This window comes from Moschus berezovskii, unplaced genomic scaffold (assembly GCF_049115385.1).
Source record: "Moschus berezovskii isolate FMDL1 unplaced genomic scaffold, NW_MosBer_1.0 29, whole genome shotgun sequence".
In the NCBI taxonomy this organism is placed as follows: domain Eukaryota; kingdom Metazoa; phylum Chordata; class Mammalia; order Artiodactyla; family Moschidae; genus Moschus; species Moschus berezovskii.
The window spans coordinates 340,305-365,452 of NW_028290453.1; the positions used below are offsets into that span (position 1 = coordinate 340,305).

The 25,148-nt window shown below is 44.4% G+C and overlaps 1 pseudogene; it reads right to left on the reverse strand.

The window, feature by feature from the left end:
* Positions 1–23,628, reverse strand: part of LOC148772974 (elongation factor 1-alpha, oocyte form-like) — a 43,666-nt pseudogene extending 20,038 nt beyond the window's left edge.
* Between the last annotated feature and the right edge of the window lie 1,520 nt (positions 23,629–25,148).

The window sequence follows — 25,148 nt, forward strand, 5'->3', positions numbered from 1 at the left end:
GGTGGGAAGAATGGAAAAAGTTAACATGTCTGGAATGCAGAGAAAGATGGAGAGCATGTGGGGAAAGACGGGAGATGCAGAAAAGGGCGAGATACTCCAGGGTGTGACTGGAATTTTGTTTTGTGAAGGTTTTGTTTCCTATGGATTTAGCTAGGAGCCATAGGACGTCATTAAGGATTTTAAGCAGGGGTGTGATCTGATGAGATCTGCATTTTTGAAACTTCTCTTTGCCTCAGCTTAGGGACTAGGTGGGGTTGGGGCACACACTTAACATCTGTACACATAACGGCTGAGCGGGGCTACTGACAGCAGTAACGGTGGGGCAGGCGTGTGCATGGTGGAGCCCTGATGAGGACAGCTCCAGTTATGATGTAGATAGATCACAATAGGCATAGGAGTGTGGGTCAGGGCTCCAAATTCTGTGGGCCCCAGTTTTCTTTTGTATTTGGAGAAAATGATCTACCATCTTTTTCTGCTTTTACTTTTTGTAACTCTGTTGAGCCTGGGCAGGTATTAGATGTCAGAACAGTGGTGCTGGCTCCCTATCATAGCTTAAGACAGCTGAGAGGACTGCCTAGCCCCAGGGAGAAGTTCCACTAGACAGGGGCTTCTCTCTGTCCACCTCCCTCTCCAGGAAACAATAGTGCATTATTTCTTGAACCAGAAGTAATTAGCCTGAGAAGCTTTGCTGATTATATTTGGGAATACTGTGTGAGCACTGATCCCTGTGGGCCCACCCCAGGGACTTGAGGAATTTATATAAAATGCACAGCCCCAATCCCAGGAGACCTTATTGGAGAACAGTGAAAATACAGCTGGATCTGCAATCATAATCCAGATTTAAATCCTGGATATCCCACTTCGGGAAAGGAAGGCATGCTGATGGAGGAGACCCTATCTGAGCCTCTGTTCCCTGCGGCCTGTCAATCACAAATACCTACTGGAACCCTTAATGTCCCATGAGTCAGCCACTATTGCGTGTGCTGTTGTTGTTTAGTCTCTAAGTCATGTCCGGCTCTTTACGACCCCAGGGACTGTAGCCAGGCTCCTCTGTCCATGGGATTCTCCAGGCGAGGACACTGGAGTGGGTTGCCATGCCCTCCTCCAGGGGATCTTCTCAATCCAGGGATGGAACCCACATTCTCTTCTGCTAGTGTGTTCTTTACCACTAGTACCACCTGGGACGCCCTCATGAAGGGGAAGGGATAAGTTGCGCTTAGTTATCCCAGTCACCTGCAATGTCATTATCCCGGGTCTTTCCCTCCTAACTTACCCGTCAGGAGCTCTTGGATGCTCTCAGGGGTTAGGTCGCTTGACTATAAGCACAGAGCCCCTCCAGGCACAAACTGAGGTTTCTAGCTCTCTTCCACATCAAGTGGCCGGAGTTCCCCCATAAGGTAACTCATGGGAATGCTTGGGAAGTTGTAAAATACCATGTAGACAATGCTTCACCATTCTCAACAGGTCTGGCTCTCTCTCCAGAGCTCAGAGATTCATGTTGCTTTTACAGATAAGAAAACTGGGTTTCAGACCTGTAAGTTAATCTGCCAGTGTGAGATGGAGGGAAAACAGGAGGGTCGGGGTTGGAACCAGAAGGGTCTGGGCCCATGAGGTCACCATGACCTCTTTGCCCTTGACACTGCGGACCCTTGGGCCCAAAGATCATGGGGGATAAGATGCTTTGCATAAAGATGGTGAATCCTTCTACAGAATTCATTTTATCCAGAGATTTGAGGTAAATATCATTTTTATGTTAAACATAGTGATATATTAGTGCATTAGAATGTAGCAGTCACATGTGTTTTTATAATAGATTATGAAATTCAAAAAATTTTGTTTTGGCTACTGCAGCTTAGGACCACTCTCCCCCTGCCGTCCCTGCAAGACACCCCAGAGATATAGACTAGTCCTCCTGGCCAGTAGAGTAACTGGGAAGTTTGAGATGATCCTCCAGCATTTTATTACAAAATACTGGTGACAAAGATGCAGATACAATAGGAGTATTTTTTTATCTTCTGGCTATGCTTGCACTAACAGAAGTGCTGACCGCTTAGAAGTGAACAAAGCTGTTTAACATGAGTGCGTGTGTACTCAGCCGCTCAGCTGTGTCCGACTCTGCACACCTGGACCATAGCTGGCCAGGCTGTCTGTCCAGGAAACGTTCCAGGCAAGGACACTGGAGCTGGGGGCTATTTCCTTCTCTGGGGGATCTTGCCCACCCAGGGATCGAGCCTGTCTCTCGCGCCTCCTGCGACAGGCAGGCTGTTGCATCACTGTGTGTCTGCTGCTCTCACCCTTTGTGGACACCGTTTCTCGCAGGGTCAGTGTAGGCTCCAGGACACAGTGACAGGGCGTGCCTTCCAGTCTCCTAGACGCCACTTCTTGTATTTTTCCTTCTCTACCACCGGGGGGCACAAGAGCCCACAATAATGCTCCATCTCTTTCTAAGAAAGTAAGTTGGTTCAGTTCAGTCGCTCAATTACATCTGACTCTCTGCTACCCCATGGACTGCAGCACGCCAGGCCTACCTGTCCATCACCAACTCCCGGAGTTTACTCAAACTCATGTCCATCGCATCAGTGATGCCATCCAGCCATCTCATCCTCTGTCGTCCCCTTCTTCTCCTGCCTTCAATCTTTCCCAGCATCAGGGTCTTTTCCAATGAGTCAGCTCTTTGCATGAGGTAGCCAAAGTATTGGAGTTTCAGCTTCAGCATCTGTCCTTTCAATGAATATTCAGGACTGATTTCCTTTAGGATGGACTGGTTGGATCTCCTTGCTGTCCAAGGGACTCTCAAGAGTCTTCTCCACCACAGTTCAAAAGCATCAATTCTTTGGAGCTCAGCTTTTTCTTTGTAGTCCAACTCTCACTTCCATACATGACTACCGGAAAAACCATAGCTTTGACTAGACAGACCTTTGTTGGTAATGTCTCTGCTTTTTAATATGCTGTCTATGTTGGTGATAGCCTTTCTTCCAAGGAGCAAGAGTCTTTTAATTTCGTGGCTGCAGTCACCATTTTGGAGGCCCCCAAAATAAACTCTCTCACTGTTTCCATTGTTTCCCCATCTATTTGCCATGAAGTAATGGGACCGTATACCAAGATCTTAGTTTTCTGAAAGTTGAGCTTTAAGCCAACTTTTTCACTCTCCGCTTTCACTTTCATCAAAAGGTTCTTTAGTTCTTCCCTTTCTGCCATAACGGTGGTGTCATCTGCATATCTGAGGTTATTGATATTTCTCCCAGCAATGTTGATTCCAGCTTGTGCTTCATCCAGCCTGGCATTTCACATGATGTACTCTGCATATAAGTTAAATAAGCAGGGTGACCATATACAACCTTGACATACTCCTTTCCCTATTTGGAACCAGACTGTTCCGTGTCCAGTTCTAACTGTTCCTTCTATCTGCATACAGGTTTCTCAGGAGGCAGGTCAGGTGGTCTGGTATTCCCATCTCTTGAAATATTTTTCACAGTTTGATGTGATCTACACAGTCAAAGGTTTTCAGTTCAGTTCAGTCGCTCAGTTGTGTCCGACTCTTAACGACCCCATGAACCACAGCATGCCAGGCCTCCCTGTCCATCACCAACTCCCGGAGTTCACTCAAACTCATGTCCATCGAGTTGGTGATGCCATCCAGCCACCTCATTCTCTGTCGTCCCCATCTCCTCCTACCCCCAATCGCTCCCAGCATCAGAGTCTTTTCTAGTGAGTCAACTCGTCGCATGATGTGGCCAAAGTATTGGAGTTTCAGCTTTAGCATAAGTCCTTCCAATCAACACCCAGGGTTGATCTCCTCTAGAATGGACTGGTTGGATCTCCTTGCAGTCCAAGGGACTCTCAAGAGTCTTCTCCAGCACCACAGTTCAAAAGCATCAATTCTTCGGCAATCAGCTTTCTTCACAGTCCAACTCTCACATCCATACATGACCACGGGAAAAACCATAGCCTTGACTAGATGGACCTTGGTTGGCAAAGTAATGTCTCTGCTTTTTAATATGCTATCTAGGCTGGTCATAACTTTCCTTCCAAGGAGTAAGCGTCTTTTAATTTCATGGCTGCAATCAGCATCCACAGTGATTTTGGAGCCCAAAAAAATAAAGTCTGACACTGTTTCGACTGTTTCCCCATCTATTTCCCAAGAAGTGATGGGACCAGATGCCATGATCTTCGTTTTCTGAATGTTAAGCTTCAAGCCAACCTTTTCACTCTTCTCTTTCACTTTCATCAATAGGCCTTTGAGTTCCTCTTCACTTTCTGCCATAAGGGTGGTGTCATCTGCATATCTGAGGTTATTGATATTTCTCCCAGCAATCTTGATTCCAGCTTGTGCTTCTTCCAGCCCAGCATTCCTCATGATGTACTCTGCATATAAGTTAAATAAGCAGGGTGACAATATACAACCTTGACGTACTCCTTTTCCTATTTGGAACCAGTCTGTTGTTCCATGTCCAGTTCTAACTATTGCTTCCTGACCTGCATACTAGGTTTAGAGTAGTCAATAAAGCATAAGTAGATATTTTTCTGGAATATTGCTTTTTTGATGATCCAACAGATGTTGGCAATTTAATCTCTGGTTCCTCTACCTCTTCTAAATCCAGCTTGAACATCTGGAAGTTCACAGTTCATGTACTGTTGAAGCCTAGCTTGGAGAATTTTGAGCATTACTTTGCTAGCATGTAAAATAAGTGCAATTATGTGGTAGTTTGGGCATTCTTTGGCATTGCCTTTCTTTGGGATTGGAATAAAAACTGACCTTTTCCAGTCCTGTAGCCTCTATTGAGTTTTCCAAATGTGCTGGGTATTGAGTGCAGCACTTTCACAGCATCGTCTTTTAGGATTTGAAATAGCTCCACTGGAATTTCATCACCTCCACTAGCTTTGTTCGTAGTGATGCTTCCTAAGGCCCACTTGACTTGACATTCCAGAATGTCTTGCTCTAGGCTAGTGATCACACCATCATAATTATCTGGGTCATGAAGATCTTTTTTGTGTAGTTCTTCTGTGTATTCTTGCCACCTCTTCTTAATATCTTCTGCTTCTGTTAGGGCCATACCATTTCTGCCCTTTATCGAGCCCATCTTTGCATGAAATGTTCCCTTGGTATCTGGAATTTTCTTGAAGAGATCCTTTCCCATTCTATTGTTTCCTCTATTTCTTTGCATTGATCATTGAGGTAGTCTTTCTTACTTCACCTTGCTATTCTTTGGAACTCTGCACTCAAATGGGTATATATTTCCTTTACTCCTTTGTCTTTCACTTCTCTTCTCAACTATTTGTAAGGCCTCCTCAGACAACCATTTTGCCTTTTTGCATTTCTTTTTCTTGGGGATGGTCTTGATCACTGCCTCCTGTACAATGTCATGAACCTACATCCATAGTTCTTCTGGCACTCCGTCTATCCAATCTAATCCCTTGAATCTATTTGTCACTTCCACTGTATAATCGTAAGGGATTTGATTTAAGTCATATCTGAATGGTCTAGTGGTTTTCCCTCCTTTCTTCAATTTCAGTCTGAATCTAGTAATAAGGAGTTCATGATCTGAGCCACAGTCAGGCCTCAGTCTTGTTTTTGCTGACTGTATAGGGCTTCTCCATCTTTGGCTGCAATGAATGTAATCAATCTGATTTAGGATTTGACCATCTGGTGATGTCCATGTGTAGAGTCTTCTCTTGTGTTGTTGGAAGAGGGTGTTTACTATGACCAGTACACTCTCTTGGCAAAATTCTGTTAGCCTTTGACCTGCTTCATCTTGTACTCCAAGACCAAGTTTGCCTGTTACTCCAGGTATCTCTTGGCTTCTTACTTTCATATTCCAGTTCCCTATAATGAAAAGGATATCTTTTTTGGCTGTTAGTTCTAGAACGTCTTGTAGGTCTTCATAGAACCATTCAACTTCAGCTTCTTCAGCATTACTGGTCGGGGCATAGACTTGGATTACCATGATATTGAATGGTTTGCCTTGGAAACAAACAGAGATCATTCTGTTGTTTTTAAGATTCCATCCACGTACTGGATTTTGGACTCTTTTGTTGACTATGATAGCTACTCAACTTCTTCTAAGGGATTCTTGCCCATAGTAGTAGATATAATGGTCATCTGAGTTAAATTCACCCATTCCAATCCATTTTAGTTCACTGATTCCTTAAATGTCAATGTTGTTTTTGCTTTGGCTCCATCTCTTCATTCTTTCTGGAGTTATTTCTCCACTTATCTTCAGTAGCATATTGGACACCTACTGACCTGGAGAGTTCCTCTTTTGGTGTTGTATCTTTTTGCCTTTTCATACTGTTCATGGGGTTCTCAAGACAAGAATACTGAAGTGGTTTACCATTCCCTTCTCCAGTGGTCCACGTTTTGTCAAAACTCTCCACCATGACCCATCCATCTTGAGTGGCCCTACGCAGCATGGCTGATAGTTTCATTGAGTTAGACAAGGCTGTGGCCCATGTGATCAGATTGGTCAGTTTTCTGTGATTGTGGTTTTCAGTCTGTCCGCCCTCTGATGGAGAAGGATAAGCAGCTTATGGAACCTTCCTGATGGGAGAGACTGACTGAGGGGGCAACTGGGCCTTGTTCCAAGGGGTAGGGTCATGCTCAGTAAATCTTTAGTTCAATTTTCTGTTGATGGGTGGGGCTGTGTTCCCTCCCTGTTGTTTGATCTGAGGCCAAACTATGGTGGAGGTAATGAAGATAATGGCCACCTCCTTCAAAAGGTCCCAAGCAGGCATTGCTGCACAGAGTGCCCCCAACCCTACAGCCGGCCACCGCCAACCCACACCTCCATGGGAGATTTCTGAACACTCCCGGGCAAATCTGGCTCAGTCTCTTGTGGGGTCACTTCTCCTTTCTCCTGGATCCTGGTGCACACAAGCTTTTGTTTGTGCCCTCCGAGAGTCTGTTTCCAGTCCTGTGTAAGTTCTGGTGGCTCTATGGTGGGTTAATGGCGACCTCCTCCAAGAAGGCTTATGCCACAGGCTGTATGACCCAGGTCTGCTGCACACAGAGCCCCTGTGGCAGTCCACTGCTGACCCGCACATCCTCAGGAGACACGCAGACACAGCTCTGGCTCAGCCTGTGTGGAGTCTCTGGGTCCTGGTGCAGACAGGGTTTGTTTGTGCCCTCCTAGCGCCACCGCTGGGTATGGGGTTTGATTCTAAAGGCAATTTCACCAGCCCCTCTGGTGGGTGTGGGGTTTGATTCTAAAGGCAATTTCACCAGCGCCTCTGGTGGGTGAGGGGTTTGATTCTAAATGCAGTTTCACCCCTCCTGCTGTCTTGCTGGGGCTTCTCCTTTGCCCTTGCATGTGGGGTATCGTTTTTTGGTGGGATCCAACATTCTCCTGTCGATGCTTGTTTCACATTATGAAAATATAGATATGCTTTTACTAATAAGGGGCCAGAATGGGGAACCACTGACTCTTTCCAAGTAGATTTTTCAACTTGCTTCTGAAAGAACTTTCTGATATTTAAAGTGTGCTCCACCACAATATGTAAGGCAAATGCTAACAAGTATGAAAGAGTAACACAATAATAGTGGGAGACTTTAATACCCCACTCACACCTATGGATAGATCAACTAAACAGAAAATTAGCAAGGAAGCACAAACTTTAAATGATACAATGGACCAGTTAGACCTAATTGATATCTATAGGACATTTCACCCCAAAACAATGAATTTCACCTTTTTCTCAAGTGCACACGGATATTCTTTAGGATAGATCACATGCTGGGCCATAAATCTAGCCTTGGTAAATTCAAAAAAATTGAATCATTCCAAGCATCTTTTCTGATGAAAATGCGGTAAAATTAGATGGCAACTAGAGAAAAAATAATTATTAAAAATACAAGCATATGGAGGCTAAACAACACACTTCTGAATAACCAACAAATCACAGAAGAAATCAAAGTATGCATAGAAACTAATGAAAATGAAAACACAACAACCCCAAACTTATAGGACTTGGTAAAAGCAAGTGCTAAGGGGATGGTTCATAGCAATACAAGCTTACCTCAAGAAACAGGAGAAAAATCAAATAAATAACTTAACTCTACACCTAAAGCAACTAGAAAAGGAAAAAATGAAAAACCCCAGGTTAATAGAAGGAAAGAGATCATAAAAATTAGGGCAGAAATAAATGCAGAAGAAACAAAGGAGACCATAGCAAAAATCAACAAAACTAAAAGCTGGTTCTTTGAGAAGATAAATAAAATAGACAAACCATTAGCCAGACTCATCAAGAAAAAAAGGGAGAAGAACCAAATCAACAAAATTAGAAATGAAAATGGAGAAATCACAACAGACAACAGAAATACAAAGGATCATAAGAGACTGCTCAGTTCAGTTCAGTTCAGTTCAGTCGCTCAGTCATGTCTGACTCTCCGCGACCCCATGAATCACAGCACGCCAGGCCTCCCTGTCTATCACCAACTCCCGGAGTTCACTCAAACTCATGTCCACAGAGTCGGTGATGCCATCCAGCCATCTCATTCTCGGTAGTCCCCTTCTCCTCCTGCCCCCAACCTTTCCCAGCATCAGAGTCTTTTCCAGTGAGTCAACTTGTTGCATGAGGTGGGCAAAGTATTGCAGTTTCAGCTTCAGCATCAGTCCCTCCAATGAACACCCAGGATCAATCTCCCTTAGAATGGACTGGTTGGATCTCCTTGCGGTACAAGGGACTCTCAAGAGTCTTCTCCAACACCACAGTTCAAAAGCATCAATTCTTCGGCGATCAGCTTTCTTCACAGTCCAACTCTCACATCCATACATGACCACGGGAAAAACCATAGCCTTGACTAGATGGACCTCGGTTGGCAAAGTAATGTCTCTGCTTTTTAATATACTATCAAGGTTGGTCATAACTTTCCTTCCAAGGAGTAAGCGTCTTTTAATTTCATGGCTGCAATCAGCATCTGCAGTGATTTTGGAGCCCAAAAAAATAAAGTCTGACACTGTTTCCACTGTTTCTCCATCTATTTCCCATGAACTGATGGGACCTGATGCCATGATCTTTGTTTTCTGAATGTTGAGCTTCAAGCCAACCTTTTCACTCTCCTCTTTCACTTTCATCAAGAGGCTTTTGAGTTCCTCTTCACTTTCAGCCATAAGGGTGGTGTCATCTGCATATCTGAGGTTACTGATATTTCTCCCAGCAATCTTGATTCCAGCTTGTGCTTCTTCCAGCCCAGCGTTCCTCATGATGTACTCTGCATATAAGTTTAATAAGCAAGGTGACAATATACAGCCTTGACGCACTCCTTTTCCTATTTGGAACCAGTCGGTTGTTCCATGTACAGTTCTGACTGTTGCTTCCTGACCTGCATACAGGTTTCTCAAGAGGCAGGTCAGGTGGTCTGGTATTCCCGTCTCTTTCAGAATTTTCCACAGTTTATTGTGATCCGCACAGTCAAAGGCTTTGGCATAGTCAATGAAGCAGAAATAGATGCTCTTCTGGAACTCTCTTGCTTTTTCCATGATCCAGCGGATGTTGGCAATTTGATCTCTGGTTCCTCTGCCTTTTCTAAAGCCTGCTTGAACATCTGGGAGTTCACGGTTCATATATTGCTGAAGCCTGGCTTGGAGAATGTTGAGCATGACTTTACTAGCATGTGAGATGAGTGCAATTGTGTGGTAGTTTGAGCATTCTTTGTATAAGAGACTGCTATCAGCAACTATATGCCAATAAAATGGACAACTTGGAAGAAATGGACAAATTCCTATATAACTTTCCAAAACTGAACCAAGAAGAAATAAAAAATCTTAACAGACCCATCACAAGCACGGAAATCGAAACTGTAATCAGAAATCTTCCAGCAAACAAAAGCTGAGGACCAGATGGCTTCACAGCTGAATTCTACCAAAATTTAGAGAAGAGCTAACACTTATCCTACTCAAACTCTTCCACAAAATTGCAGAGGAAGGTAAGCTTCCAAATTCATTCTATGAGGCCACCATCACCCTAATACCAAAGCCAGACAAAGATGCCACAAAAAAAGAAAACTACAGGCCAATATCACTGGTGAACGTAGATACAAAAATCCTTAACAAAAATTTTAGCAAACATAATCCAACAACATATTTTAAAGATCATACATCATGACCAAGTGGGCTTTATCCCAGGGGTGCAAGGATTCTTCAATATTAGCAAATCAATCAATGTAATACACCACATTAACAAATTGAAAGATAAAAACCATATGATTATCTCAATAGATGCAGAGAAAGCCTTTGACAAAATTAAACACCCATTTATAATAAAAACCCTCCAGAAAGCAGGAATAGAAGGAATATGCCTCAACATAATAAAAGCCATATATGATAAACCCACAGCAAACATTATCCGCAATGGGGAAATATTGAAAGCATTTCCCCCAAAGTCAGGAACAAGACAAGGGTGCCCACTCTCACCACTACTATTCAACATAGTTTTGGAAGTTTTAGCCACAGCAATCAGAGAAGAAAAAGAAATAAAAGGAATCCAGATTGGAAAAGAAGAAGCAAAACTCTCACTGTTTGCAGATGACATGATCCTCTACATAGAAAATCCTAAAGAAACCACCAGAAAATTACTAGAGCTAATCATTGAATACAGTAAAGTTGCAGGATATAAAATTAGCACACAGAAATCCCTTGCATTCCTATACACTAGCAATGAGAAAACAGAAAGAGAAATTAAGGAAACAATTTCGTTCACCATTACAACAAAAAGAATAAAATACTTAGGAATATGTCTACCTAAAGAAACAAAAGACCTATATATAGAAAACTATAAAACACTGTTGAAAGAAATCAAAGAGGACACAAATAGATGGAGAAATAAACTGTGTTCATGGATTGGAAGAATTAATACAGTGAAAATGAGTATACTACCCAAAGCAATCTGTAGATTCAATGCAATCCCTATCAAGCTACCAATGGTATTTTTCAGAGAAATAATAATTTCACAATTTGTATGGAAATGCAAAAAACCTGGAATAGCCAAAGCCATCTTGAGAAAGAAGAATGGAACTAGAGGAATCAACCTACCTGACTTCAGACTATACTACAAAACCATAGCCTGACTAGACGGACCTTTGTTGGCAAAGTAATGTCTCTGCTTTTTAATATACTATCAAGGTTGGTCATCACTTTCCTTCCAAGAAGTAAGCGTCTTTTAATTTCATGGCTGCAATCAGCATCTGCAGTGATTTTGGAGCCCCCAAAAATAAAGTCTGACACTGTTTCCACTCCATGAAATTAAAAGACGCTTACTCCTAGTAAGCATCTAGGAGGCTAGTCAAGGCTATGGTTTTTCCTGTGGTCATGTATGGATGTGAGAGTTGGACTGTGAAGAAAGCTGATCGCCGAAGAATTGATGCTTTTGAACTGTGGTGTTGGAGAACTCTTGAGAGTCCCTTGTACTGCAAGGAGATCCAACCAGTCCATTCTAAAGGAGATCAATCCTGGGTGTTCATTGGAAGGACTGATGCTAAAGCTGAAACTGCAATACTTTGGCCACCTCATGTGACGAGTTGACTCACTGGAAAAGACTCTGATGCTGGGAAAGGTTGGGGGCGGGAGGAGAAGGGGATGACAGAGAATGAGATGGCTGGATGGCAGACTGGTTCCAAATAGGAAAAGGAGTACGTCAAGGCTGTATATTGTTCACCTTGCTTATTTAACTTATATGCAGAGTACATCATGAGGAATGCTGGGCTGGAAGAAGCACAAGCTGGAATCAAGACTGCTGGGAGAAATATCAATAACCTCAGATATGCAGATGACACTACCCTTATGGCAGAAAGTGAAGAGGAACTCAAAAGCCTCTTGATGAAAGTGAAAGAGGAGAGTGAAAAGGTTGGCTTGAAGCTCAACATTCAGAAAGCAAAGATCATGGCATCTGGTCCCATCACTTCATGGGAAATAGATGGAAAAACAGTGGAAACAGTGTCAGAACTTCCATACAACCCAGCAATTCCACTGCTGGACATACACACTAAGGAAACCAGAATTGAAAGAGTCACATGTACCCCAATATTCATTGCAGCACTGTTTACAATAACTAAGACATGGAAGCAACCTAGATGCCCATCTGTAGGTGAATGGATAAGAAAGCTTTGGTACATATACACAATGGAGTATTACTCAGCCATTAAAAAGAATGCATTTGAATCAGTTCTAATGAGGTGGATGAAACTGGAGCCCATTATACAGAGTGAAGTAAGCCAGAAAGAAAAACACCAGTACAGTATACTGACGTATATATATGGAATTTAGAAAGATGGTAACGTTGACCCTATATGTGAGACAGAAAAAGAGACACAGATGTAAGGAACAGTCTTTTGGACTCTGTGGGAGAAAGTGAGGGTGGGATGATTTGAGAGAATACATTGAAACATGTACATTATCATATGTGAAACAGATCACCAGTCCAGGTTCGATGCATGAGATAGGGTGCTCAGGGCTGGTGCACTGGGATGACCCAGAGGGATGGGATGGGGAGGGAGGGGGGTTCAGGGCGTGGAACACATGTGCACCCATGGCTGATTCATGTCAATGTATTGCAAAAACCACTACAATATTGTCAAGTAATAAGCCTCCAATTAAAATAAATTAATTAATTTAAAAAGAATCAATAAAGTGTGCTCCAGGGAAGAGAAGGGCTAGAATAAAGAACCCAGTTTGTGTTGTTCCAACGGTGGGCATGAGCAGTAACAAAGGACACTGCATTGGGCCTGGAGTAGAGGGCCCCCTGTGAGAGATGGGGTGCAGAGCAGGAGGGCACTGGCGACCTGGAAGTTGCAGTCTGAGTGACTGGGAAGATAAGGATGACATGGTCTGAAAATGGTACTTTCTGTGTTTAATTGTGTTTAATGAGTACATGTTTTTCCCCAGGCATGGGTCTGGAGGCTCGGAGTACTTTCAGGAGCACCACATAAGTTCTCTTGCAGAGGCTTACATCCTGGAAAGGCACTGTGGATTTCTGCCAGCTGCTAAAATGAGATAGGCATAGCCCAATCCAAGGGCGAGCTTGAGCTGGCATGACCTGAAAGGCAGACAGTGTCTCTCTGTCTTAATAAAAGAGATTTTATCTCTAAAACAGGTCTCTGAAAATGTTGTAAGAATTTTTTTCTTTTGCTACTTTTTATTATGAAAAATTCTAAACATACACAAAAATAGAAAAACTAGTATAATGAATACCCATGCATGCATTACTCATAATTATCAACTTATCCCAAATTCATCACTTGTGTGCTGAACTGTGTCTGACTCTTTGAGGCTCCTTGGACGGTAGCCCACCAGGCTCCTCTGTCCATGGAATTTTCCAGGTAAGAATACTGGAATGAGGTGCCCTTCCCTTCTCCAAGGGATCTTTCCAACCCAGGGATCAAACCTGCATCTCTTATGTATCTCTAAAAGATCAAGACCTTTTAGATATATGACCACAATACCATTGTGATTCATTTTAAAAGTGAGCAATAATTCTTTAATCTTTTTGCTTACTAAAATGAACTATTCTGAGGTTGCTGATTTCATCATTAAAGAACTTATGGATATAACTACAGTTTTAGGGATCTTCTCACCAAAGGAGAGAAAAGAATTGTATTTGAGAATCTGTATACTGGTGGCTCAATGCGGGAGACCTGGGTTCAGTCCCTGGGTTGGGAAGATCCCATGGAGGATTGCAGTATTCCTGCCTGGAGAATCCCCATGGACAGAGGAGTTGGGCAGGAATATAGTCCATGGGGTCGCAAAGAGTTGGACATGACTGAACGACTAAGCACACACACATGCTGTTTATATTTTGCCACATGGAGGAAGCAGATAATAAACAAGTAGAGAAGTAAGTGGAGTAGATCACTGCAGTTAATCCTAAGTGCCAGGAGGAAAATGAAGCAGGGTGGTGTGATGGGCTTGGGGTGGTGGTGGTGCTTCCTTTCTCAGGAAGGAGCCACCAAAGGCAGAGTGAAAGTGGATTGTTTCACAGAGAGAGGCTGCAGACAGAGCAGAGACCATGAGGCCAGGAGGCTGAAGGGGACACTGGTAGCAAATGAGGTCCAATCTTGCAACCGTAGGAAGGAGCCTGGAGTGTTTATTCCAAGTGTGAAAGAAAATCATTGGAGGGCTCTGAGCTGGGAAATTGATTTACATTTTAAAAACTAGCCTTGTCTGCTGTATGGGAAAAGTGTTGGAGGCAGGCAAGGTAGGAGCAGAGAGGCTGACTCATCAGGGCTCTTGCAGTTGTCATCCTACCCTTGTGTCACCAAGCAGGACCCAATGGGGCTTCCCCTGCACAGACTGCCTCCATGTCCTCTATTTCCCTCTTGCTTGCAGAAAGACTTTAGCCTCCTAGGCCTTTCTCGAGTGACAAAGAATAAATTTAGTCAGAGAAGGGAGAAAATGCAAAAACAAAGGAAAATAGTCAAGCAAGAGAAAATCATAATAGTTTAACCATTCAGTAAAGTCAAGGACCTTTGGTTACTTAAGATAATATTCTGAGTCATGTCCTTTGAGCTGTTTTGCAGATATGGAAACTCTCACCAAGTGAAAAACGTTTACTGTATGCTGACCACAAGCCAGCAGACCCCAGACCAGTTAGAACCAGAGAGTTGATAATGTTGACTCCCAGTTACCTCACCACCAATCTATCAGAAGAATGTCCATGAGCCAATCACATACCCCTCAACCCTCTCCTCAGTAAGTGGTCCTTTTCCCCTTTCCCTACATTATCTCTGAGCAAAACTTGAAAGTGAGGACACTTTGGGACATGTAAAAAAATTCTTACAACTTTTTCAGAGACCTGTTTTAGAGATAAAATCTCTTTTATTAAGACAGAGAGACACTGTCTGCCTTTCAGGTCATGCCAACTCAAGTGAGGTTCTTTGGGACATGAGTCTACCTTTTCCCCAAGAGTCGCTCAGTCATGTCTGAGTCTTTGCGACCCCATGGACTATACAGTCCATGGAATTCTCCAGGCCACAATACTAGAGTGGATAGCATTTCCCTTCTCCAGAGGATCTGCCCAACCCAGGAATCGCAACCAGGTCTCCCACATTGCAGGCGGATTCTTTACCATCTGAGCCCAAGATTGCCAGCTTCCTCAATAAAGCTATCTTTCCTTTTACCCAGCACTTATCTCTCAATTCAGTAATACCTTATAGGATGGTGGCAGTGAATGAAAATAATTGGATACATATAGGAGGTCTTCTTACAAGGAGATGAAAGAGAACCAGCAGGTTTGGGGATGGCAGTGGTAACTTCATTTTAAAGCATTAAGAATAAAGTGCCAGTGGACTGGTTTGAGGAAGGCATGGGGATATTTGATGGCATCCATTAAAATAGCTAGTCTTCCCAGGTGGCTCAGAAGTAAAGAATTTGCCTGCAGTGCAGGAGATGAAGGAGACGTGGGTTCGATCCCTGGGTTGGGGTGATCCCTTGGAAGAGAAAATGTCAATCCACACTAGTATTCTTGCCAGAAAAATTCCATGGACAGAGGAGATTGGCGGGTTACAGTCCATGAGGTTGCAGAGTCAGACATGACTGAGTGACTGAGCATGCATGTGTATATACGTTAAAATAGCTGGGCTGCTCCTAACCAGTGGACACACGGCAGTGAGGGCCCTGGTGTCCAGCTGGCCACCCCTTCCTGGGAACCCATACTCCCAGTTCACACCAGCATCACAGTCATGATGGAATCATGCTCATCCATGTCTCACTTTCTTCAAAAGTGGGAAAAACTAGAGGTGATTTTGGTTCTGGCTTCTTACTCCCAATGTCTGCAGCCTACTCAGAGTCTCTCTCCATGTTGAGGAGGGAGCAGTGAGGCATAGCTGTGAGAGGGGACAGTGATGAAAGTAGGAGAGTTTCTCAGTTTTTATGCTAAGTATTATGAAAGTGAAAGAAGAGAGTGGAAAAACTGGCTTAAAGGTCAACATTCAAAAAACTAAGATTATGGCATCTGGTCCCATCACTTCATGGCAAATAGATGGGGAAACAATGGAAACAGTGAGAGACTTTATTTTCTTGGGCTCCAAAAAATCACTGCAAATGATAACCGTAGCCCTGAAATTAAGACACTTGTTCTTTGGAAGAAAAGTTATAACAAACCTAGACAATGTATTAAAAAGCAGAGACATTATTTTGCCTACAAAGGTCCATATACTCAAAGCTATGGTTTTTCCAGTAGTCATGTATAGATGTGAGAGTTGGACTATAAGGAAAGCTGAGCACCGAAGAATTGATGCTTTTGAAATGTGGTGTTGGAGAAGACTCTTGAGAGTCCCTTGGACTGCAAGGAGATCCAACCAGTCCATTCTAAAGGAAATCAGTCTTGAATACTCATTGGAGGGACTGATGCTGAAGCTGAAACTCCAACACTTTGGCCACCTGATGCGAAGGGCCAACTCATTGGGAAAGACCCTGATGCTGGGAAATATTGAAGGCATGAGGAGAAGGGGACGACAGAGGATGAGATGATTGGATGGCATCACTGACTCAATGGATATGAATTTGAGCAAGCTCTGGTAGATGGTGAAGGACAGGGAAGCCTGGAGTGCTGCAGTCCATGGGGTGGTAAAGAGTCGGAGATGATTACAATTGAACAACAGCAAAAAAGGTATTTTCATTTGTTCAAGAAGCACTTTTCAGCTTATTGCATGTTGGGTACCATGTGAGGAACTAAGGAGGCTAAAGAAGGAAACAGAAGGCACACTCGCTCCTCAAACAGCTCTCATCTAATGAGGGAGAGGGTGAGCGTTCATTAGAAGCCAGGAGGGAGCCAAATGGCGTATAAAATAACGGTGAAGTAGACTAGAGAGAGCGGTAGCACAAGTAAGAAATAAAATCAACATTTTCCCAAGGATACTTGAGGAATACATACCTTACTTCCCCCGTCCTAACATCACCCCATCACCTTAGCCTCAGGATTCTTTGGCTTTTCCCAAGAACTATCAATTTTATTGGGAAAGAAATCATATATCTTTAACTATATAGGAAATTTAGACTGATGGTGTGACAATGAATTTTCTCCCTAATGCTTAAAATTATTTCAATGAAAATTTATAAAGGCATAAGTATTAGATCACATTTGACTATTCAATTAATGTTGTTGTTGTTTAGTTGCTAAGTCGTGTCTGACTCTTTGTGACCCCATGGACTGCAGTAAACCAGGCTTCCCTGTCCTTTACTACCTCTTGGAGTTTGCCCAAACTCATCTCCATTGAGTCAGGGATGCTACCCAACCATTTCATTCAATAATAAATTATCATTATTGAAAGTGTACAATTGGGTGTACTGAAAAATCCAGGCAAATATCCTATAATATTATTTGTTGTTTTTCTCAGTGCCTTCTTTGCTTCTCCCTGCCCCCACCCTGCCAGCCAATTCTCCTTGAGAAAAGGGGCTTTTAGCTGAGTGGTTTAAACGATTATTAAATGGCTTCTGGACTAAATTGGCTGGCCCACAAAACCGTGAGCTAGTTATAGCTAACTTAGACTTGGCTTATAACAACTTAGCAACTGGAAACTCTCTATCATGGTCTACTGATACACTGCTGCTAAGATATTTTTGAGATATTCTCCTGCTTGCATAGCTATGAATGTTTCAGAAGATTTTGGACTAACTGGCTCAAGAGGGCACTCAACATTTTGTTGAAGGACTGAGGAGGGCCTACCTCTCCTGAGCGGCAGCAGTAAAGGAGGAGACCAGACATTAGGCAAGGCTTCCTGCCGGCTTTAATTTAGCCATTCAGTTCACTGGGAATTGTGGAATGCCTGCCACACATTGACTTCCCTGGTGACTCAGACAGTGAAGAATCTGCCTGTAATGCAAGAAACCTGGGTTCAAACCCTGGGTCAGGAAGATTCCCTAGAGAAGGAAATGGCTACCCACTCCAGTATTCTTGCCTGAAGAATCCCATAAACAGAGGAGCTTGGTGGGTTATGGTCCATGGGGTTGCGAAAGAGCTGGACGACACTTAACAACTAAACCACAGCACACTGAAGTGCCTATGGGAACTAGGCAGGGAGATTCGTGAACAGTGTGTAAGGGCAGGAGCACACAGCACACAAGGTCTTCTATCTACCTGTGTCTGAATTTAATTCTCTGACCATAAGGGAGAAGTACAAGCAAGATGAAGGATGGCAGCTGATTCGACTTTGATGTGCAGAATATACAGAAGTTGTTGCTGTCACTCACTAAGTCATGTCTGACTCTTTGCAACCCCATGGGGTGCAGCACCCAACTCTCCCCTGTCATCTGCTATCTCCCAGAGTTTGCCCAAATTCATGTCTTTCTGGAGCTATTAGTCATACCCTCTGCTCTTCCCAGCCGCATATTTGGACACTTTCTGACCTGGAGGGCTCATCGTCAGGTGTCCTGCCTTCTTGCCTTTTCATACTGTTCATGGGGTTCTTGCTTCAAAAACACGGGGCTGGGGATCATCTCCTCCTCCAGTGGACCACGTCCAGTCGGAACCCTTCACTCTGACCCATCTGTCCTGGGTGGCCAGGCACAGCAAGGCTCACAGCTTCATCGAGTTACAAAAGCCTCTTCGCCACAACAAGGCTGTGATCCAAGAAGGGGACCCTGTAGAAAGCAGGCCCCTTTTAGGGCAGGTGAGGGTGGCAGCCCCAGTTAAGTTCTGCCTACAGTCAGGCCAGGCAGTACAAGTCTCCAGTCAAGAGAAGCCAGATGTCAGTATTTTTGTGTGAGATCTTATTATTTCCAACAATTGACATCTAATTAAAATATTTACAAAGTACCTTCAGAGCCATAATTCTGTGGCCAAGCCAAACTAGTTTCATTCCCTGAAGAAATGACAGTCTCTGAGACATAACAGCTATGCGATGTATGTTCAACTTCTTCTTCTCTTTCTCATTATGATGACATTTTTCCATGTCTTTCCTTCTCCTTCCGAAGGAGGATGAACTCCCTTCCTCCAGTTGGAGAATGAAAGCGGGCAGGAAGACAGACATGGAGAGGCTGTTTTGTTAATAAGGGCAACAGGTAAGGTCAGTAGAGGGTTTCATTTCTCTGCTTAAGAATGAGCTTATGGCCAGAGGATCTGGAGAGGAGAAGAGAAGCTGGGCCAAGGCAGAAAGCAGCCACAGAGAGAGTCAGTCGATGAAGGAAAACAACTTCAGGAAAAGAGAGGGCACAGCTTAAAGGGGCCTTAACATATTTTGCTGCATGGTGTGGATATAATCCCCTGCATGCCCAAGACAATTAAAGAGTAATCTATGGGACTTCCCTGGCAGCCAGTGGTTAAGACTCTGCCTGCCAGTGGCGGGGGGACACGAGTTTGATCCCTGCTCTGGGAAGATTCCAGGTGCCAAGGGGCAACTGAGCCCATGTGCCACAACTCCTGAGTCCACATCTCGAGCCCATGCTCCGCGAGAGAAGCCACTGTGGCAAAAAGCCATGCAGCCCACCTGGAGAGCAGCCCCGGCTCGCCTCATCGAGAGCGAGCCCGCACGCAGCAGCGAAGACCCAGTGCAGCCAGAAATCAAAGACATGAATCACTTTAAAAAAGATTTAACGAGTCTATGGTGCTTTTCACTGTGTTCATAGCCATATTTGTGTTTTCTTTCAGAGGAGGAGACAGCCAGTCCGGGTGACCTCAGACTGTGCCACAAAGAATAGTAACGTCTAAAGGGGACGGAGGCATGCTGCCTGCATTTTCAACCAAGAACGGGAAGAACCCAAGATCTGAAAACAGAAAGAGATATCTGACCATGGAGGAATGTCATTAAGAATCTAGGTTCTAGGACTGGCTAGTGTAGCAAATAAGAAGGCCCACTGAGAAGAGGAGACATGAGGGCAGAGGGCAAAGGAGGTAAACAGTGCCTGGTGCCTCATGAGGATGGCAGGGGTGAGCAGAGGCTTCATACAGAGGTTATGTGTCCATTTTATGTTTGCCATGGGCCTGCAAGGAGATCCAACCTGTCCATCCTAAAGGAAATCAGTCCTGGGTGTTCACTGGAAGGACTGATGGTGAAGCTGAAACTTTAATACTTTGGCCACCTGATGCAAAGAGCTGACTCACTGGAAAAGACCCTGATGCAGGGAAAGACTGAGGGCAGGAGGAGAAGGAGACAACAGAGGATGAGATGGTTGGATGGCATCACTGACTCAATGGACATGGATTTGGGTAAACTCTGGGAGTTGGTGATGGACAGGGAGGCCTGGCGTGCTGTGGTTCATGGGGTCACAAAGAGTCAGACACGACTGAGTGACTGAGCCATCAAAAACAGTGGGTTAGTTTTATTTCAGTCAAGTCTCCAAGCTTGCTCCCTCACCCTCTGGGTGTCAAAGAACTGTAGGTAAGATGCTCACTATCACTTCCTTAGAGACCAGATGGTCAGATATAATCACTCCAGGCTTTGGAATTTAGAAACATTTACATGTGTGCAGTGGGCATTTCTAACTTCACTGGTTCTGCTTCTTCCTGCCTATAGAATCCGGGTCTGGACATTCAGAGCCAGAGCCAGCCAGCTAGTTCCATTGAGTCAGTCATCTGTGTGTGCCTGACACGCAAGACACTTACCAGGTTGGATTCTGAGGACGTGGGTGCAGATCCTCAGTCGTGTCCGATTTTCTACGGCCCCATGGACTATAGCCCACCAGGCTCCTCCGTCCACGGGATTCTCCAGGAAAGAATACCGGAGGGGATTGCCGTTTCCTTCTCCAGAGGGGTTCTTCCAGACCCAGAAATTGAACCCAGGTCTCCTGCAGGCAGTGTCCTGCGTTGCAGTCAGATTCTTTACCAGCTGAGCCACCTGGGACCCTCAAAGACACTTTCACAACCAGAGTGGGCCACCTGCCTCAGCACGCTTACAGGGTGAGAGGGGAGAGGTCTGGAAGTTGCTGCTGGCCTGGCTCCCCGCCGGGCCACTAAGTCCTGGGCAGACCAACTGACCTCCGGGACCTCAGGGTCAAGTGATGACATTTCTGGGTCTGCGTGTTAAGACTTTACGTTCTATCTACTTTAGATTTTTATATTTTATACTCAAGGAAACTGAGGCACAGAGAGGTTAAACAGTTTGTCCAGGGTCACACAGCTAGTGGTCTGGCTCCAGGGTTAGCTATCACATCATGCATCTCAGAGGTATTTTCTGACCAGGAAGACAGTCACGATCAAGAGGCTTTGGAAGCAGACACACCTGGACCTGTCAGTTCTTAGCTCTAAGGCCTGGGAAAAATGAGTTAATGTCTGTGCTTCAGTTTCCTCATCTGTAAAATATGAACAGCAAACTTATCCACTTCAGAGAGCTGTTGTTTGGCAATGCCTAGATATGAGTTTGAGTGAACTCCAGGAGTTGGTGATGGACAGGGAGACCTGGTGTGCTGTGATTCATGGGGTCGCAGAGTCAGACACAACTGAGCGACTGAACTGAACTGAACTGAGGAATAGGGTTGCCAAGAGTCGGACACAACCAAGCAACTAACACTTTCACTTTCAGTGCCTAGGAAGTGTTAACACAGTATCTAAATAAGCTCAGTTCAGTTCAGTTCGGTTCAGTCGCTCAGTCCTGTCCAACTCTTTGCGACTCCACAAACCACCACACGCCAGGCCTCCCTGTCCATCACCAACCCCCAGAGTCCACCCAAACTCATGTCCATTGAGTCTGTGATGCCATCCAACCATCTCATCCTCTGTTGTCCCCTTCTCCTCCTGCCCTCAATCTTTCCCAGCATAAGGGTCTTTTCCAATGAGTCAGCTCTTCATATCAGGTGGCCAAAGTTTTGGAGTTTCAGCTTCAACATCAGTCCCTCCAATGAACACCTAGGATTGATCTCCCTTAGGATGGACTGGTTGGATCTCCTTGCAGTCCAAGGGACTCTCAAGAGTCTTCTCTAACACCACAGTTCAAAAGCATCAATTCTTCAGTGCTCAGCTTTTTTTACAGTCCAACTCTCACATCCATACATGACCACGGGAAAAACCATAGCCTTGACTAGACGGACCTTTGTTGGCAAAGTAATGTCCCTACTTTTTAATATGCTGTCTAGGTTTGTCATGGCTTTTCTTGCAAGGAGCAAGTGTCTTTTAATTTTATGGCTGCAATCAGCATCCGCAGTGATTTTGGAGCCCCCCAAAATAAAGTCAGCTACTGTAAGTGACTATTAACATTAGATGCAGCCCTAGCTAGGGGATGTGGGTTCAGAAGAAAAAGAAGAAGTGTAAGAATAAACAGTGACAGTGAGAAGTCTGTAGATACTGACCCCACAAGAAGTCAACCTGATTTTGCTAAGCACTGAAGAACTGATGTTTTCAAATGTGCAATGCTGGAGAAGACTCTTGAGAGTCCCTCGGACAGCGAGGAGATCCACCCAGTCCATGCTAAAGGAAATCAGTCCTGAATATTCATTGGAAGGACTGATGCTGAAGCTGAAGCTCCAATACTTTGGCTACCTCATGCAAAGAGCCAACTCATTGGAAAAAATCCTCATGCTAGGAGAGATTGAAGGTGGGAGGAGAAGGGGACGACAGCAGATGAGATGGTCGGATGGTATCTCCCACTCAATGAACAGGAATTGAGCAAACTGTGGGAGATAGTGAAGAACAGGGAAGTCTGGTATGCTGAAATCCACAGATTAAACGAGTCAGACACAACTTAGCAACTGAACAGCAACAGTGATGAAAGTACATCCTGCATGCCAGAGGATTCTGCGTGTAAGAGTGGAGTTGGGGACCAACATAGGCATGTGCTGGGTGAACAGTGGACAGTGAATTCTTAGGAACTTCCGTCAAGTGCCCATTTAGTCCCACGATACTCCTGGGCACTGGATCAAGAATCCAATCTCCTCTTACAACAGGCCACTTTCTGGATCAAACCATCCCTGTCCTCAACAACAGATCACAGGGAATCAAGTTAGCAAGTGGTGGCTGGCAGTTGTCTGCCCTCTGACTAATAGTGCGGGTGATGACAGCACTATTAGTTCCAAACAAACCAATTTTCCACGCGTCATCCATGTCTTCTTTAATGACCCACCAGGCTTGTCTGATATAGGTGATTTTTGCACCAAAGATATAGTCGCTCCCATGCATTATGAGCTGCTTCTGCAAGCACAAGAGCAGACTCAAATCTCTATAAATTCAAGAAGGCTTCAGCTGGCTGTGGATGTTAGTTTGGGGACAGGCCAGGCCTTGGCAAGTTAACTTGGTTGGACAAAAAAATAGCTGTCATTAAGCAGTCAGAGAGAGAACCTAGAATGAGTCACTGGTGTTTCAAATTCTGTCCCCATGGAACCAACAGAATTAATTGGTGAGTATTAATGGAGAGACAGTAAGCAGCAGAAATGTCCAAAGTAGCATACAGATGCCTGAGAAAGCTTGGGGAGGCATCCATGAGACAGCTGGCATGTGTATTCTGAATATGTTTAAAGGGACTGGGAGGGGGTGGAAACTTTCTTCTGAGACCTGTACTTCTATGTACCTAGAAGGATATATTTGAATAAAAACTTATGCAATTTAAAGAGCAATAACAATACAATTCTGCCCCAGGCTGAGTGTCCCACTCACTGGCCTTGGAGGCAAAGGCACAGCACTGAGACCCTCGGGGCTAACAGCCAGCCTCTGGGGAAGACGCCTGGTCTGCCGACAGCACCTCTGCAGAGACACTGGGTATTCTCCTAAAATAGCCATACCCCCAAGAGACAGGACACTGGCCACATACCTGCCCAAGCTGGGGCTCCAGCCCTCTGTCCCCAGAGATGGAATCCACATTGGCTCCTGGACCATACTTCCCTCACAGCTTGGGGACCTCAATTCCCTAATAGCTTGTCCCTTGACTGATTTCCCTGTGAATGAGTCCCCTTGTCCCCAGTTTTCATAACTTTTGGGAATTTTTTTGACTGCATCCCATGGCATGAGGAACTTCCCCACCAGGGATTGAACCTGTGTCCCTTACATTGGAAGCTTGATGTCTTAACCACTGGATCACCAGGGAAGTCTTTCACCAGGTTTTAATAGAAAGCATTAAGATTCCAAAATAAATTTCCTTCCATAGAAATAAAAAGTATCCCAGCCATAGTGTAACACTTTCACTTGAATCTTTCTGCTTATGATTTTCTGCTTCAATTTATTTTTACTAGGAAAATATACTGTTCTGGTAAACTGTAAACTATAAAATTTTTTTCCAATAAATAAAAAATTAAACAATTTAAATTGTATATATAAATTATGTGTGTGTGTGTGTGTTTGTGCATGTGTGTGTGTGTGCATGTTAGTTGCTCAGTCATGTCTGACTCTTTGTGATCTCATGGACTGTAACCTGCCAGACTCCTCTGTCCATGGGATTTCCCAGACAAGAATACTGGAATGGGTAGCCTTTCCCTCCTCCAGGGGATCTTCCCAACCCAGGGATTGAACCTAGGTCTCCCGCATTGCAGGCAAATTCTTTACCATCTGAGGCACCAGGGAAGCCCAAATAACCCACTAAATAACTCATTCCACACACTAAATAACACATTCCAGACAGGGCAGAATCATAGAGAAACACTGACCTGGAGTTCGCTGGATTCCGAGGCAAGGGTCAGCCCCTTCTGCTTGAACTGTTAATTTGATTCAAATCTGAAATCACCATGACACTAAGTCTCAAGCGGATGTTTTCCCTGAGGGAAAGAAAAAGTCAGAGAAGGTAAAGATCATGCAACCAGCAGCGGAGAGGATTCACCTTCTGGTAACCCTGGCCCAGCTGGGTCCCCGGGTCACTGTGCTGCTCTCCGCCCCGGGGCCAGTGCTGGGTAACAGGAGGAAGACTGCCCAGATGTGAGTTTTCTGTTGTCGTTGTTGTTTTGTCTTGTTTTTGCTCTTCTGTTGTAAAATACCCCTCTTTCCAGACTATTCTTCACTTCAGGAAAAGATTAGGGCAGCTTCACAATGCCAAGCTGTGGTATACCCTCTAAGCAATCTTTATAAAAACCCCCTTTTACAAAACATACACAACCTTTTTCTTCCAGGTTTCAACATGCCCAACATTGTCAATCTTGCGTTTTCTTGAGGTGGTAAGTGTCCAGAGGTTTTATTTTATTTTTAAAGATTAAAAAATTTATTTATTGGGCTTCCCTGGTGGCTGGGATAAGGCAATGGCAACCCACTCCAGTACTCTTACCTGGAAAATCCCATGAACAGAGGAGCCTGGTGGGCTGCAGTCCATGGGGTCA